Source organism: Lathyrus oleraceus, chromosome 1 (assembly GCF_024323335.1).
Source record: "Lathyrus oleraceus cultivar Zhongwan6 chromosome 1, CAAS_Psat_ZW6_1.0, whole genome shotgun sequence".
Classification (NCBI taxonomy): Eukaryota; Viridiplantae; Streptophyta; class Magnoliopsida; order Fabales; family Fabaceae; genus Lathyrus; species Lathyrus oleraceus.
Genome location: NC_066579.1, coordinates 22,657,953 through 22,676,411, shown reverse-complemented (window position 1 = coordinate 22,676,411; position 18,459 = coordinate 22,657,953).

Here is an 18,459-nt window from a genome sequence, read left to right as displayed (position 1 = left end):
CATATTTTAATTTCTATTCTATCGAAATTTTGTTGCTCGCCAACTAAAATTTTATCTGTGACAATTTTGTTATTCAATTCTAATCTTTGTCTAACTTGTTTATGCGAGGTAAGGCCTCAGCGGATTTTCCTTTTGACGCAGATCCAGAAAGAACTCTTCGTGCTAGACTCAGACAAGCTAAGAGGAAGAAACTGGAATTAGAAGAGAAAGTGGAGGAAGAAGTTGGTTCAGTGCACTCAGAGAATTCAGATTCAGACACGGAAACAGTTCCTGAAATCATGGCTGCTAATCCACCACCACCAGAGAGACTCCTCGGTGACTATGGTGGAACCAACACCCCGGGTGGTTGTATGACAATTGTCAACCAACCAGTTACTGTGGAACAATTCCAGCTGCATCCCAGCACCATTAATCAACTCGAAAGAAGGTCCTTCTCTAGAAGAGTGAATGAAGATGCCAACAAGCATCTACAAAGATTTTTAACCATGAGCGCAACACTGAAAATGCCTGGACATAGTGAAGAAGCAGTCCGACTTCGTATGTTCTCATTCACTTTAGCAGATGAGGCTGAAGAGTGGTTCTATTCCTTACCTACTGGTAGTATCACTACATGGGAGCACATGGAAACAACATTCTTGCAAGAGTATTTTCCCGCATCTGTGTCATTGCGGAAAAGATATGAGATCCTAAACTTCAAACAGAAGGAGGGTGAGTCACTAGGAGATGCCTACAAACGATTCAAGAGAATCCTAGTGGCTTGTCCTACTCACAACATGGATGAAACTGAACAAATGCAAATGTTCGTCAATGGTCTTCGAATTCAAACAAGACAAATCCTTGATTCAGCAGCTGGTGGCTCAGCCAACTTTGCAACAGCCACCGGTATGAAGAAGATAATTGAAGCTATTGCCTCGAACGAGCATTTAGAGTTATATGACAGGGTATCAAGCAAATCTGCAGTTATTGACTTGAAGCTGGAGACAAATAAACAGGTGAAAATTGAAGAAGCTGTTGCTGCAGAGGTAGAGAAAAGGTTGAGAGCACTAAACATAGGTGTTCAGAAAGTGGCTCAAGTGCAACAGGCACCGAGTGAAGTGTGTGACATTTGCAATGGACCACACAATATTGTTCATTGTTTTGCAACACCGCAACAAATCGAAGATATAAAATTTTTAAAGCAGAACAATCCCTACTCCAACACATACAATCCGGGGTGGAAAAATCATCCCAACTTTGCATGGAAAGATCAAAGAGGGAACGTGCAACAGCAGGCACAGGGTCAATATCAAAATCAATATCAGCAGCAGCAACAACAGGTACCTAAGAAGGAAGATTGGGAGATCGCAATTGAAAAAATGGCAGCTCACAACATCCAATTCCAAGAGGAGACTCGAAATAATCAGAAAAACACTACAGCATCCATAAAAAATCTTGAAATTCAGATGGGTCAAATTTTCCAACAATTAGCTTCAAACTCCCATGCACCTGACACACTTCCTAGTGGGACAATCGTTAATCCCCGTGATCAAAGTCACATTAAAGCTGTGGTCACCAGAAAAGGAAAGGCTAAGGAACCACAAGTTGACGAACGGGTTGAAGAAGAGGGATTGTTGGAAGTTGACTTGGAGATTAGAGAAGAGCCAAAACAAATTGAAGAAGTGGTAGTCAAGCCGACAAGCCAGCACGAGAAACAAAAACCAAAGATCATTCTTCCTTTTCCGACAAGAACAAAGAAGAAAGATCTCCATGAATTTTTTTTTGAGAAATTCTTGGAATTATTCAAGAAGCTCGAGATCAACATACCTTTTGTTGAAGCTCTGGAGAAGATGCCAATCTACACCAAATTCATGAAAGACATCATATCAAAGAAAAGGTCGATCAACAGCGAGCCAGTCATGCTAACTGAAACTTGTAGTGCTATTTTGCAGGGCCTAAAAATTCCGATGAAGAAAAAAGATAGAGGTGCAGTCACTATTCCTTGTAGCATTGGAGATAGATCCTTCAAAAAGGCACTGATCGATTTGGGAGCAAGTGTGAGTCTAATGCCCCTCTCAATTTACAAAAAACTTGGGTTAGGTGAGGTGCAGGATACTCGCATGACACTGCAGTTTGCGGACCATTCTATAAAGAGACCCTATGGTATAGCAACAGATGTTCTGGTGAAGATTTATAAATTTGTATTTCTGGTGGATTTTGTGATACTCGAGATGCCGGAAGATGAGGAGATTCCTCTCATACTGGGAAGACCTTTCCTGGAAACGGGAAGATGCGTGATAGTATTGAGGAAGGAACCATGACCCTCAAAGTTTATGATGAAAAGCTCAAAATTGATGTGAGGGATACTATGAAATTCAAGGAGGACGAAGGGGCGAGTAAAAGTATTGAAGTGTTAGATACAGTTTTTGCTCAATTTATGCAGATTACAACACCCAGGCTTCCTTTGGAGAGAGTTTTGAGTTTATCTATTATGGAGGATACTGAAGGAATTGATGAGGAAGAATCCGAAGTGGTAGCAATGTTAAAGGAACAACCGCCTTGGGTTCGTTCCCGACCACAACGGTGGGAGGAGCTTCGACCTAAAACATCTTCAGAATCAAAACAGGATATAAAAAAGGGGATAGAGTTGAAACAATTACCAGAACATCTCAAATATGTTTTTCTTGACAATGAGGAAAAATGTCCAGCAATCATCAATTCAGGTTTGAGAGAGACCCAAGAAGGAGAGCTAATCAAAGTCTTAAAGAAATACAAGGGTGCTATTGGGTGGGCGATGGACGATTTGAAAGGAATCAGCCCGACAATGTGTATGCACAAGATTTTGATGGAGGATGATCAGAAACCGGTCGTCCAACCTCAAAGAAGACTGAATCCAGCTATGAAAGAAGTTGTTCGCAAGGAGGTTGTGAAACTTTTAGATGCGGGGTTAATTTACCCAATATCTGATAGTTCGTGGGTGAGCCCAGTTCATGTGGTACCAAAGAAGGGAGGGACAACGGTGATAAAAAATGAGAAAAATGAGTTGATCCCCACCTGTACTGTTACAGGATGAAGAGTTTGCATAGACTATAGAAGACTGAACACTGCTACAAGGAAGGACCATTTTCCTTTACCTTTTATCGATCAGATGTTGGAAAGATTGGCAGGTCATGATTTCTACTGTTTTCTGGATGGGTACTCAGGGTACAACCAAATTGTGGTGGCACCTGAGGATCAAGAAAAAACAGCATTCACATACCCATACGGAATCTTTGCTTATAGAAGAATGCCATTTGGTTTATGCAACGCACCTGCAACATTTCAGAGGTGCATGACATTCATATTTTCCGATATGCTTGAAAAGCACATGGAAGTGTTTATGGATGATTTTTCGGTTTTTGGATCTTCCTTCGAAAATTGTTTGTATAATCTGTCACTTGTGCTGGAAAGGTGTCAACAAACCAATCTAATTCTGAATTGGGAAAAATGTCACTTCATGGTGAGAGAAGGGATAGTACTAGGTCATAAAATTTCCCATCAAGGGATAGAAGTTGACAAGGCAAAAGTAGAAGTGATCGCCAATCTCCCTCACCCTGTGAATGAGAAAGGTATACGGAGTTTCTTGGGACATGCAGGATTCTATCGTAGGTTCATCAAAGATTTCTCCAAGATCGCAAAACCGTTGACTAGCCTGCTTGTGAAGGATACTCCATTTCTGTTTGACAAAAAGTGCAACGAATCCTTCGAGACTTTGAAAAGTAGATTGGTGTCTGCTCCTATAGTGATCTCACCTGACTGGTCTCTACCCTTTGAGATAATGTGCGATGCGAGCGATATAGCAGTAGGGGCAGTCTTGGGGAAAAGAAAAGACAAACGCCTCCACGTCATCTACTATGCTAGCCATGTGTTGAATCCAGCCCAGATGAATTATGCAACCACAAAGAAGGAGTTACTGGCGGTGGTTTATGCCTTTGACAAATTTCGGCAATACTTGTCGGGAACAAAGGTAATTGTTTATACTGACCATGCTGTGTTGAAATATCTTTTTTCTAAACAGGACTCGAAGCCAAGGCTGCTCAGATGGATCTTGCTGTTGCAAGAATTTGACCTTGAAATTCGAGATAAAAAGGGGTGTGAAAACACCGTTGCTGACCATTTGTCCCGAATGTCTCCGATTGAAGAGACGGAAGAGGAACATCCCATAAAGGACGAGTTTATAGATGAAAGAATCCTCGCGGTGGTGGGTGTTCCTTGGTTTGCGGACTATGCAAACTACCTGGTAGGTGGTATAATTCCTGACGACTTTGATTATAACAAAAAGAAAAAGTTTCTTCATGATTGCAGGTTTTATTTGTGGGACGAACCATTCTTGTACAAGAAAGGGGTAGACGGGCTAATTCGTCGATGTGTCCCTGAGGAAGAACAAAATGAAGTCTTAAAGGCTTGTCATGACTCAGATTATGGGGTTCACTTTAGTAGAGACAGGACAGCCGCAAAAGTCCTCCAATCCGGGTTGTACTGGCCCACGTTGTTTAAGGATGCCCAAGTAGTGGTGAAGGAATGTGACAGATGCCAACGGACAGGAAATATCTCTAGAAAGAATCAGATGCCTCAAAAGGGCATGCTTGAAGTTGAATTATTTGATGTTTGGGGAATAGACTTTATGGGGCCATTTCCACCCTCATTTGGAAAAAATTATATTCTGGTGGCTGTGGACTACGTCTCCAAATGGGTGGAAGCCGTAGCTCTCCCCTCTAATGACGCTAGAGCAGTGGTAAGCTTCCTTAAACAAAATATCTTCTTAAGGTTTGGTGTGCCTCGAGCACTTATCAGTGATGAAGGAACACATTTCTTGAATAAGCTCATGGAGAACTTATTGAAGAAATATAATGTGAAGCACAAGATTGCCACACCATATCATCCCCAAACGAGTGGGCAAGTTGAAGTGTCTAATCGGAAAATTAAAAAGATTTTGGAAAAAACAGTCAGTGCTTCACAGAAAGATTGGGCAATCAAATTGGATGACGCGTTATGGGCGTACCTAACCGCTTTCAAAACACCAATTGGCATGTCTCCGTATCAACTGATTTATGGTAAGGCTTGTCATCTTCCTTTGGAATTGGAGCACAAAGCCTTTTGGGCATCCAAGTTCTTAAATTGTGATCTTGCAAAAGCCGGTGAATCCCAAATTCTTCAACTTCACGAGTTAGAAGAATTTCGTAATCAGGCATATGAGAATGCAAAGATGTACAAGGAGCAAACACGGAAGTGGCATGATCAGAGAATCATCAGGAAAGATTTCTGGGAAGGACAACTAGTATTGTTGTTCAATTCGCGACTCAAGTTATTTCCTGGGAAATTAAAGTCCAGATGGTCCGGGCCATTTGTCGTGCATAAGGTTTTTCCCCACGGAGCAATAGAGATTAAGAACCAAGACAATAGAGATGTATTCAAGGTGAATGGCCAGAGGCTGAAGCCATATTACAGAGGCCAACAACCGGGTTTGATTGACCATATGCGCCTCGCCTAATGAGGTGGGCAACCGTCGAGCCATGCGACGTTAAACGAAGCGCTTCGTGGGAGGCAACCCACGTGTTCGATTGCTAACTTATTTTGCTTTTTCTTTTCTTTTCTGTATGGGTGTGAAATGTTGTTGCAGGTAACGAGAAAGGATGCCATAATCATAATCACGTCGCAGCGACAGGATGCCAGACCAAAGAAGCATTTCCGAATTCAGAAAATGAGAAAAACAGGGGCATCCACACGGCCACCCGTGTGCTGACACACAGCCGTGTTAATCAAAACAGAAGATTAACACGGGTGCCCGTGTGCAGGAACACGGCCGTGTTGTGTAAAATAGTGAGTTAACACGGGCGCCCGTGTGCTGACACACGGTCGTGTTAATTAAAACAGAAGATTAACACGGGTGCCCGTGTGCAGGAACACGGCCGTGTTGTTTGTAACGGGTAAAATTTTCAAATTTTTTGATTTTGGGTATTTTAAGTAATGGGCCCCACTTGCTATTATCTCTCTTCCTCACCACTCATTCTCACTTTTTCTGATTTTGGCAACCTCTCTCTCCCACTTCCTCCATTGTTATTCTAGCCTCCATCAAGCTAAGCTTCACTTTTCTCCTAGTTCCACTCACTTTAACCTCATCTCACCTTCACAAAAAGTGTTCCCCTCGCCGTCCTCTACACAGTGACGGTTGCAGTTTTCACTAACCTTTTCGTTGGATTTTGAGAAAATTTTGTCAGGTACCATTATGCCTCCAAAGCGTGCAAGCAAGGAGAAGGAGGTAGCCACGTCTTCTCGACCAAAGCAACGGGTTAGATGCTCTACAAACACTCATGGCATTTTGTTTGACCAACCGGAGCATCAAGAGAGGTATGTGATTCTAGCAAAACGTAAGCTTATTCCGACCCGATATATGTGTGATGCCACCCTGGATGAGTTAGGTTTGAAAGAGGAGGTGCACCGCATGTTCCACACCATCGGTATGTTGGAATACATGCAACTCGAAGCACCGACCTTCGCTCGGATCACCCTTGAATTCTTGAGTACGGTTGAGTTCAAGATGAGGAGAAGGTGGACAGGGTCGGAGTTGGAGTTTTATGGGCAAATTACTTTCCGCCTATTTGATGAAGATCATGAGTTATCGGTTGAGGAACTGGGGAGTATTCTGAAACTCCCGGTATCTGGACCCGGATCCCCTCCGGACACTTTTTCTGCTGTTGATTTCTGGCAAGCTATTACAGGTAAAACTGGGTATAACCCTAGCTCGGGAAAAGCTTATGGAATTCATAACCTGTGCTTCAGGTATGCACAAAAAGGGTTAGTATACACCTTGTTCGGACGGGGTGATAGTACTGGGGTTGCGGCAAAGAGAGAATTATATTTTCTGTATTGCATGACCCATAATGAGCGAATCAATGCAGCGGCTTTTGCCGCCAATCATCTGAAACAGGTTGGCCATGCCACTACTGGGGATATTTCTGTAGGTGGTATGATCACGCAGATTGCGGGCCACTTCGGGTATGATCAACTTCTGATGGAAGAGACTGCAGTAATGGGCAAGACTAAGATTGACATGCACACGCTAGTCAATCAACAAATGATTGCCATCCGGCCGACTCATTACGCTCTGATGATTCACAATATGGAAGTGCTCGTACTACCTGCACCTGGGTCCATTAGCATTGCCAATGCTGCTAATTGGTTGTACACAGGTTCAGCCCAAGCGGGAGGGGAAGATGCACAGTTTGACCATGATCTTTCATGTGAGGACATGGAAGAAGATGAGAGGCAAGCTACCCACGGTATGCCACCCCCACATGATTCGAGCCTACATGGTGAAGGCTCCTCTTTTATGTCTCAGGACCAGTGGGGTTGGATACAGACGGAGATGGGAACTCTCCGCACCGAGCAGACCAGACAAGGTGCAGAATTAGATAGACAGAGTGTGGAACTGTTCCGGCAAGGGATAGTCATGGATGACATGCAAGCCATGATGCAACGTCTGATGTTGCATTTTCCGCACGATCCCCCGCCTCCTCCTCAACAGTGAGCACTGTAAGCCCCCTTCGTGTTTGAATTTAAACATTGAGGCCAATGTTTAGTTCAAGTGTGGGGGGGGGGGGGGGTTCTCCTTTCATGTTTTTATTTTCTTTCACTTTGTTTTGTTTATGTTATGTTATCATTATATTAGGATGTTTGTTTGTTTTGGTTGTTTTCTGTTCTTTTGGACCTACTGTGTGTACAGGGTGATGAGAAACGGTTGGACGAGCCCGAGATCAATGGTAGTGGATGAATGACACCCCTCAAACTTAGGCTGATAAGGCACCCCGGAAGTTGATGCAACCTTGAGAAAAGAAGTCGGACACATTTTGGGAAACCGGACCAAGAAAGCGGTATGGAAAGACCAAGTCAGGAAAGAACCACATAACACGAAGAGACTTCAGAGCTTGCAAGCTAACCAACATGGTGAGATCACAAAAATCCAAACACGAAATATCAACATGAGAGTTCAGCCAGGTATGACTTTATCACTCTGATTTTGCGTATGTCCTGTTGACACGTCACAACATGACAACACACACTGAGGCAAGTTGTTTGTTTAGCCAGGGCCTTTCTAGCCATCTCTATATGTATGTTTCCCTTCGTAAACCCCGTTGAGCCTTAGCCATTTTATTCATCGTAAACCCCATGTTAACGTTTAAGCATTATTCATCATAAACCCCCTGTTAACTTTTAATCATCCATTTCCTTTTGTGTCATAACTCGGTATGATTGTGTGAATTGCAAGATGTGCAATAAAACTAAGTTTGGGGTGGAAATCTTGAAAGAGAAGGCAAGTGCATAAGATGAGATCATACAAAAAAAAAATAGTATGTATTTTCTTTAAAAGAAAAAAAAAAGAAAAAAAGAAAAGAAAAACAAAAGAGAAAAATGCACTTGCCGAGACCTTAGATTCTAACAGATATAAAATCCTCGGAAAATTTGAGTAGAAAAAGAGTCAAAAGAGTGAATATAACCCCCAGAGTATATGTGATGCACAGAGAAAAAAGAGAAAGAAAAATCACACAACATGACTACCGAGTTCAAAACCCTTTGTTATCCAATTTTTTGTTTATCCCACCGTACCCAAGCCCCGTTACAACCTAAAAACACCTCAAAAAATGTGTGGAATCTGCTGTGGTAGTGACATTAGAATGTAGTCAAAGTTAAGAGTTTGGTATTGCATACTGTGCTGTGAGTGTACACACCTAACCCTGAGAGACATAGTGAGTGTGTGAAAAGCTTGCAGGTGAAGAGGTTTCTGATGTGGAAATGTGGTAAACTGCCTGAATCGGAGAGACCTGAAACTCGATCGGAAAGGAAGAACACAAATGGTGAAAGACTAGGTTGCATTATGGAAAACGAGTTCGGGGGTGACCTTTGTTTGGACTCAATACATCACTTGAGGACAAGCAATGAGACAAGTTTGGGGTTGTGATCGGTCACCATTTCCATTGAATTCCCGTCGCTAATCCGACATATTTTCATCACCTTGGTAAGATTTATGTTTGTTTTTAGTTGCATTTGAGTCAATTAGCATGTTTTGTTGGGTTGGTATTGCATTGCATTAGATTACAAGTTTATGTCAAAAAGATCTCGTTTATGCTTCGTTTGGTAGTGTCATTGTTACAGGTTTAAAAGCAAGAATGGTGAAGTTCTGGACACTCTGAAGGACAAAAATATGAAAAAACAGCAGGTCAACACGGGCACCCGTGTGCCACAACACTGTCTGTGTTGTTGATCAAGCAGAGCAGAGAGGGAGCAGAAAAACAGAGATCGACACAGGCACCCGTGTGCCACCACACGGCCGTGTTGATTAAAACAGTGCATTAACACGGGCACCCGTGTGTAGGGACACGACCCGTGTTGTTGCCACTGTAACTTATGCTGAAAATAATTAATGATGAAGAACAACACGGCCACCCGTGTGCCACCACACGGCCGTTTTGATTGGACACAGCTTGGAAAACCTAATTTTTGTTGTGTGAACCGATTTTGCTCATTAAGGGTAGTTTGGACCTTTAGCTTGGAAGAGAGTCATCTGAAGCTATAAGAAGGCTTGGAAGAGAAAAAAGAGAGGACCTTTTGACAGACGAACGAAAGCATTGCATTGGAGAAGATAGCGAATACGACGGATTTGAAGACGGCGAGATTCAAGGGTAGCAACCATTGAAGATCAAACTCTCCTAATTCTTTGTAATGTCTAATCTTTACTTTATGAGTTCTTTAAGTACTATGAGAGGCTAAACCCCCTGATGCTAGGGGGTGGTCCTGATGTTATCGTATGCTATGAATTTGAACCAATGATTTCTTGATTACTATGTTACGTATTTCACTTCAATTGTGTGATGTTATTATGCTTTTGTATCGGACAAATACAAATTAATCTATGACTTCCAATAACAGGATTGTGATTGGTAGGGTTTTCACACAATTGGGTTTATGAATGCATCATCTAGGACTAGTAACTTTCGTAAATCACCGTAAACCTTGATATTTTGTATGATTAAAACCAATGATTAATTGAATGGACATTTGAGTAAGAATTGGTAGTTTAATAGTTTCTTCCTTAAGGACTTAAGTAAGAACATTCTGAGGTTAGGTGATTGAATGTTTCATATGTACTAAGGAAATCGAGACTGAATTCATAACCGGGTAACTCAACCACTCACCCTAGCATCTTTTATCTTAATCAATTATTTTTACTATTTTTGGTGTTTACTATTATAAATTCCAAAACAACCAAACCATTACCTTTTTGTTCTGATAGAATCAAATTAAAATAAGTATTTCCTACGCAATCCTTGAGATCGATACTTGGAAATAAAACTCCTTATTACTACATCGGTAAAAATAGTACACTTGCTATTTTTTCCGATCATCTAGCCATTCACCCCCCTTCAAAAATTCCATAACAGAAGTCTTATGAAGTACGAAAAATTGATCTAGATCATGACTTAATTTAATATCCTGACAGATTTCTGGAATACTATCTAATATCATTGAAAGTCTCTTAGTGTTATATAGTTGTACTAGTATGGTTTCAATACTGTTCTGATGGACATAACAACTTTCTTTCGTGCTTGTACCTCCCATAACATTATCATGAATGCACAACTGAGCATTTAAAATTGATTCGTTGAGTAGACCCAATGAATTCAATATAAAAACTGATCGATTGCAACATCAATTGTAACCGGGTAGCGAATACCTTTTTCGTGGGTTTTTTTCACCTTCGTATACATCGTGGCACCTCTAAATTTTCTTTTACGCTTTATATTAATAGAGGTTACATCAAATGTTTATGGGAGGTGCTTGTCGAATCGTCCATGATTATCTAAATAAAGAAACATATTAACTAACACCATTTTAGTGATAGACAACACATAAAAGCATACTGACTAACAACATTTCAATGATCAAATTGGAAAAACAAATGATCAAAAGAAACTAAAGTCATTTCAGTGATACTAAAGTCACTTCAATGATGATAAAGTCATTTCAGTGATGTTAAAGTCATTTCAGTGAAACAAATGCAACTGTTGACTTTTGATGTTCGAGTGTTGATGAATGTCAACTGTTGGAAGAGTTTTGATGAGAGGTCCGATGAAAATCGCCTAGGATTTGCGAAAAGAATGACGATATGAAGTTAGAGCGTTGATATGTAATGAAAAGTTATAGTCTAGTTCTCTGAAGTGTTTTATGCAAAAGAGAAATCATGTTGATTTTCCATAAAACACCGACGTGTATGTTTTAATTATATATATATATATATATATATATATATATATATATATATATATATATATATATATATATATACACACACACATATAAGCACCACAGTGCCATATTCTAGAAATACATTTAAAATATCTATCACGTCGGTTTTTTAAAAATCAAGGAATTTGATTATATAAAATAAAAAATTAAAAAGGATTTAAAAAAAAATTAATGCAAAATATATTACCTCTTAGTTGGATTATGTAAATGAGGTTACTACTAGTAAAAAAAAAGAAAAAAAAGTTTAACAAAGGAAAAAAAGAAAGTTGAAAAGACGTCAACTGAAACAAAGATTAAACATAAAATAAAATAAAATACAGTAACTGAGATTCGAAGTGAACTTACTTATAATTATATTCCTTCTGTTTTTAAATATATACATATATATATATATATATATATATATATATATATATATATATATATATATATATATATATATATATGTATATATATATATATATATATATATATATATTAGGATATATCCCCTTGATTTTTAAATGTTCGAGATGAAAGCTTTGTCCTGAAATGTCTTATTTATTGTAGTGAATATTTATTTTTGATAAATAATAGCTTAGTTTTTTTCCCTCTCGATGTTTTAATTTAAAAGACAACTAAACAATAGTACAATATAATAACGGGACATGTTTTACCTGACAAAAAAATATTGTGTGCGCCAAGACTTATTACGAGTCCGTATGACATAATAAAAATTATACATAATAATATAATGATCTCTCCAACTACTTTGTTTAAAGATCAAAGATCAACAACGATTTTTTTTAAAATAACCAATATTTTCAATTAAAATACCAAAATAACCAAAGTTTAAAAAAATATACCAAAATAGCCACCTTTTTTAACTGATGCAGCGCATGCAATAACCATTCAAAGGAGGCGCCATTGGAGCTGATACATGATCCCAATGACATTGCACTTAGGCGCCATATTAGATGGCGCATGCATGTGTGGTTTAGTGTGTGTGTTCATGCATCTGGTGAATGCATGTGTCTTTTTGTGCCATGTGTGTGTCTTCTAGGGCATTGGTGTATGCATTCATGGTTTCATCTATAAATAACCTTCACATCTCCCATATTTTTTCAGATAACTTCTTACCCTCAAACCCCATTTTCTTTCATTCTACTTCAATCTCCTTCAATTTTTTGTTCTTTAACCATGTCTGAATACATTCATAAGAGAAATGCCGATTTAATCTTTTCAGCAGTGCAACCTTCGATAAAGATTCGACTTTGGAATATAGAATCGTTTGGACGTCTTAATCGGACGTTGAACCGTTGGTTAAGTTGAGAAATTGCAGATGGTGAAAGGATTAGAAGAATTCAATGGCTTGAGTCCATGTTCAACTAAAATGGAGAATTTCATGTATGGGTGGATAGTAAGACTGACAGAGACGTTAATAGGATGATGTATAACATGATCAAAATTGTTTTGGTGGTTGTAATCGCTTAGTTATAGTAATGGTATTTTATTTGTTGTAGGCTGTTGTGCTGTTGTTTATGTGTTGTGTGTGTGTTGAATGTGTTGTATTTGTTTGTGATGGTATTTCCTCGCAAAGTTATCATATGAAATAAATATTATTTTTAATATAAAGCAAAAGAGGTACAATTAAAATTATCTTGTTGTGCTTGTTCCAACACTAGGACAGTTATTACGATTGTGATCGGGCTGACGACATGAACTACATAATCAAACCATTTTGTTCGTCGTATCCATTTCAGTTCGAATACGGGTGCTGTTTGGGTGACCCTTTTTCTTTCTTTGCATTACTTCATTGTGTCAGAGAATGTCCCCTTGATATTCATGTTAGTAATCCTCTTTTGCAACCACTAAAAAGCTAATTTTGCAAATATTGGATAGGCTTATGACGTTGTAAATGTCGAATAGTAAGTAGGATGAATTCCTTCGAACCTTTGAACATGCCGCAATGACATGGGAGCAGGTTATACGAAAGACTTGGAACTTTCCGCAGTCGCACTAACCTCTATCTAGTTCCACTCTATATTGTCCCATCGGCATGTCTTCATTGTGATCCATGGACATAGCAACATTCACTACGCCAAAAAAGACTTTTAACAGCGCATCTTAGACAGCGCTTTTAAAAGAAAGCGCTGTCTAATGTTAAAATTAAAATAAAATACGGAAAATCTTCCCAAAAAATAATGAAAGCGCTGTCTAAGGGGGGGTCTTAGACAGCGCTTGCTAAAAGCGCTGTCTAAGACCCCCCCTTAGACAGCGCTTTTAGAAAGCGCTTTTTAATATAGACCTTAGACAGCGCTTTTGATAAAGCGCTGTCTAAAGTCTTTAAATTAAAAAAAAAATTAAAAACCAAAAGCGCTGTCTAAGGTGGGGTTTAGAAAGCGCTTTTGGAAAGCGCTGTCTAAGGCATACCTTAGAAAGCGCTTTCCACAAAAGCGCTGTCTAAGGTCTAATAAAAATAAAATTTCAGACCTTAGCGCTTTCGTTCTCTGTTCATTTGTTTTCCCTCTTCTTCACTCACGCAGCCGTAACCTTCTTCTCCTCAGTCTCCAACAGCCATAACCTTCTTCTCCAAAACACGACATCACGCATATCACCCTATTTTCCTTCAACTTCCGAAAACCCTAGTTTCCGCCTTCAAGGGTCCCTCCGCCGTCACCCAAACAATCGACCGCCGCACTCGCCTCTCACCTCCGAACCTCCACCGTTTCCGCCACCGCCTCCTCATCTCAACAATCTCAACCGTGCCGATATTCCCAAAATTTTTTGTGTGTACTGTATTCTTGATTTTTTTTACACTGTTCCTGTTTTACCTGCAATGTTCCATTGCTTACTGTATCATTTAATATCATTATATATTGTTCAGGCCAACGCCAAGGCAAAGTTTGACGAAACTGTTGAAGCACATATAAAACCGGGCATCGATTCCAAGCGAACAGAACTGGTATGTTTCAAGATACTTCTTTTTCTTTTTATTGTTTTTCTTGTGTTTGTGTGTTTTTTCTGAGCTAGGGTGATTCTATGAGTACCATGTAAATTTTAAAGCGCATATTCAATGAACAGAACTGGTGTGTTTGACTTGTGGACTTAAGTTCTTTAGGTTTGGCATATTCAATGAACTACATCCTATCTTCATTGATACTCTCAAAACTTGAGAGTCATATGCCCTTTGAAGACTAATTGTGTTAGGAGAGTTAGATTAGTAGTCAAAACAGTTAGGAAAATGTGTTATGAAAAATGTTAGTTAATAAGTTGTTAGTAATTAGAGGTGACATGAGTTAGAAGTCCATTGATCATGTTAGTTGAGGTTAGTATGGAAGTTAGAAATCATTATTGTGTTGATGGACGTTGCAATGATATGCTAAAGTTAATGATGGTTTGAAATCAATTTGAATGTTCATTGAAACTACTATGGAATATGGTTGGTTTATTGATTTTGAATGTTCATGTTTCCTTAGTGATTATACTTGAAGATTGAATAGGTAGTTTTTTTTCTTTTTAACTGTGAAAGTGTTGTTCATCTCACTTTCATTCTAAAGGAACAAGATTTCTCCCATAAAATGATTGAACGAACTCTAATATAGTTATAGGTATAGTTATAGGTATATTGTAATAGAAAAAGTTTGATTCTTGTAATATAAAAAATGAAAGTGATGAGGTAATTAAAGTTGGTATATTGGCGTATCGGATACGTTATTGAAGTTTATATTAACATTGGTTATGTATAGGTTTTTGAAGTTTAAAATGAATTAAAGCTTATAATTGTTAGGATATTCAAAGATACTACCTTAGTTATGTATTTTCGTCTGGATTAATTGTTTACTTTAATAAGTAGGAAAACCATGGATAAAACATGGATCTGTGCCGATCGAATGACCAAAGAGTACGAGAGTGGGGTTTTGGAATTCGTTAAGTATGCTGTTCAACACGCTGAAAACCCCAGACGAATGCATTGTCCTTGCTTGCGTTGTTGTTATATTGGTAAGGTTGACGCACATGGATTGAAATCGCATTTGCTGAGGCATGGAATTGATCAAAGTTATCAGTGTTGGATATTTCATGGTGAGAAAATTAACGAGAATGTTGAATCGAGTGGAAAAAGTAATACGACCTATGCTTCATACGACAAAGACACGGAAACATACGATTGTGATCGAGTTGAAGAGATTGTAGAAGCACTGGAAGAAGATCTTCATGATTGTCCTGAAATGTTTGAGAGGATGGTAAGCGATGCAGAGAAACCGTTGTACAAAGGTTGCACTAAATTCTCAAGACTTTCTGCGGTATTAAAGTTGTACAACTTAAAGGCGGGCAATGGATGGTCGGATAAAAGTTTCACAGAGTTGTTGGCCCTTATGAGAGAAATGCTACCGGATGATAATGTTCTTCCTAATCGAACCTATGAGGCAAAAAAAATGTTGTGCTCTATTGGCATGAGCTATGATAAGATACATGCTTGTCCTAACGATTGCATTTTGTTTCGTAACGAATATGCAATGTTAACTGAGTGCCCTAAATGCGGTTTGTCTCGATATAAGAAAAGATTATCTCCCGCAAAAGTCTTATGGTATTTTCCGATAATTCCGAGATTTAGGCGCATGTTTCGTAGTGAAACCGATGCAAGACATCTTACTTGGCATGCAGATGAAAGAATTATTGATGGAATGTATCGGCATCCGGCTGATTCACCACAGTGGTCGAAGATTGATAATGATTATCCTGAGTTTGGATTAGAAGCAAGAAACCTTCGATTGGCATTATCTACTGATGGAATGAACCCACATGGTCTTCAAAGTATCTCACATACCACATGGCCTGTGATTCTGATGATTTATAACCTACCTCCGTGGCTATGTATGAAGCGTAAGTACATGATGTTATCTATGTTAATCTCTGGGCCTAAACAACCAGGAAATGACATAGACGTATACTTGACACCTCTGATCGAAGATTTAAAGATTTTGTGGGAGAACGGTGTGGAGGTTTATGATGGATATAGGAAAGAAAGTTTCAATTTGAGGGCGATGTTGTTTGGCACAATTAATGATTTTCCAGCATACGGGAATCTATCTGGGTATAGCATTAAAGGTCAACGTGCGTGTCCTGTTTGTGAAGACGGAACCGATACGATTCGATTGGAACTTTGCCAGAAGAATGTGTTTCTCGGTCATCGTAGATTCTTACATTCTAAACATCACTACCGTGGGTGGAGAAAAGCATTCAATGGAGACACCGAACATCGTAGAGCTCCACCCGCATTGTCAGGTGAACAAGTTTTTGAAAAGGTGAAAGATGTGCGTACTGAGTTTGGCAAGCCTTTTGCACATAAGATTGTGAAAGGTGGGTGGAAGAAAAGGTCGATATTTTTTGAATTGCCATATTGGAAGTCTTTGTACGTGAGACATTTTCTCGATGTTATGCATATTGAAAAAAACGTATTTGAAAGTGTTATCGGTACATTACTCAATATAAAAGGCAAGTCTAAGGATGGCCTTAAAGCAAGGGAGGACATGTTAAAAATGGGAATGAGAACTGAATTAGCACTCGTGAAGAAAGGAAGACGAACATATCTACCACCTGCTGCTTTTACTTTATCTAGAAAGGAGAAAAAAAAATTGTGTAAGTCTCTGAGTGAAGTTAAGGTTCCAGAAGGATACTCATCTGATATCAGAAGACTTGTTTCTATGAAAGACCTCAAGTTGAAGAATTTGAAGACACATGATTGCCATGTTATAATGGAACATTTTCTACCGATAGGTATACGTTCTATTTTGCCAGAAAAAGTAAGAAGTGCCATAACTAAATTGTGTTTTTTCTTTAGGTCAATTTGTAGTAAGGTGATCGATCCCGAGATCTTACCAACACTACAAAAAGAGATTGTAATTACCTTGTGTGAGCTTGAAATGTATTTTCCTCCGTCTTTTTTTGACATAATGGTTCATTTAGTTGTTCATCTTGTGAAAGAGACACAGTTGTGTGGACCAGCTTATATGAGATGGATGTACCCTGCTGAACGGTATATGAAAATATTAAAAGGGTACGTGAAATCCCGAAGTCGACCAGAGGGTTGTATTGTTGAACGATACATTGTTGAAGAAGCTGTTGAGTTTTGTACTGAATATTTGTCTAACGTTCAATCGATTGGACTCCCCAGAGCTCAGATTTTCGACAAAATGGAAGGTAAAAAATTAATTGGGAATAAAATTATGACAATATCAAGGGATGAACGGGATCAAGTTCATTTGTATGTTCTGCACAATAATAATGAGGTTGAGCCATATGTTGAAATGCACAAGGATGTACTCCGAAGGTTAAATCCGAACAGAAATGAAAATTGGATAGTTATAGAGCACAATCAAAGTTTCATACAATGGTTGAAGGATCATATTTATTTGAAGCGCTCTTCAGATCCTTCTTCGGTAACAGAAATGTTGAGATGTTTGGCATATGGTCCAAGTTTGCATGTGTTTTCTCATAGCGCATATTCAATTAATGGATACACATTTTATACCAAAGAACAAGATGATAAGAGTACTATGCAAAATAGTGGTGTCACCGTGCTAGCTGAAGCAATGCATATATCAAGTATGAAGGACTTAAACCCCAAATATGCAAAATTGTCATATTTTGGAGTTATTGAGCACATTTGGGTGTTTGATTACGAGAAGTTTCAGATTCCCATCTTTGGTTGCAAGTGGGTGAATAGTAGTGGCATACGAATGGATAAGTCTGGATTTTTGCAAGTTGATCTTACTAGGGTGGGGTACAAAGATGAACCTTTTATTCTAGCATCTCAAGCTAAACAAGTGTTCTATGTGAATGACCCGAAGAGTACAAAATGGTCTATAGTGCTTTTCTCTAACAAAGTGACTGATGATAGCGATGTCGATCAATGTGATATTGATGTTGAGAATGAGTCATGCATTAGACGGAATGAGTTGAATAGAAATGATGAAGTTGAGGATCTTATACCGGATGAGTCATATATAAGAAACGATCATAATGAGGGAATTTGGATCAATTCATCCGTACGCATTGCTAAGAAACAAGTGATTAATATTCCAACAAAGAAAAGAAAGAGATGTTAGTGACTTAGGTAAATTATCCATGGTTTCTTTATTTTTTTTTTCATTTGTTTTGATT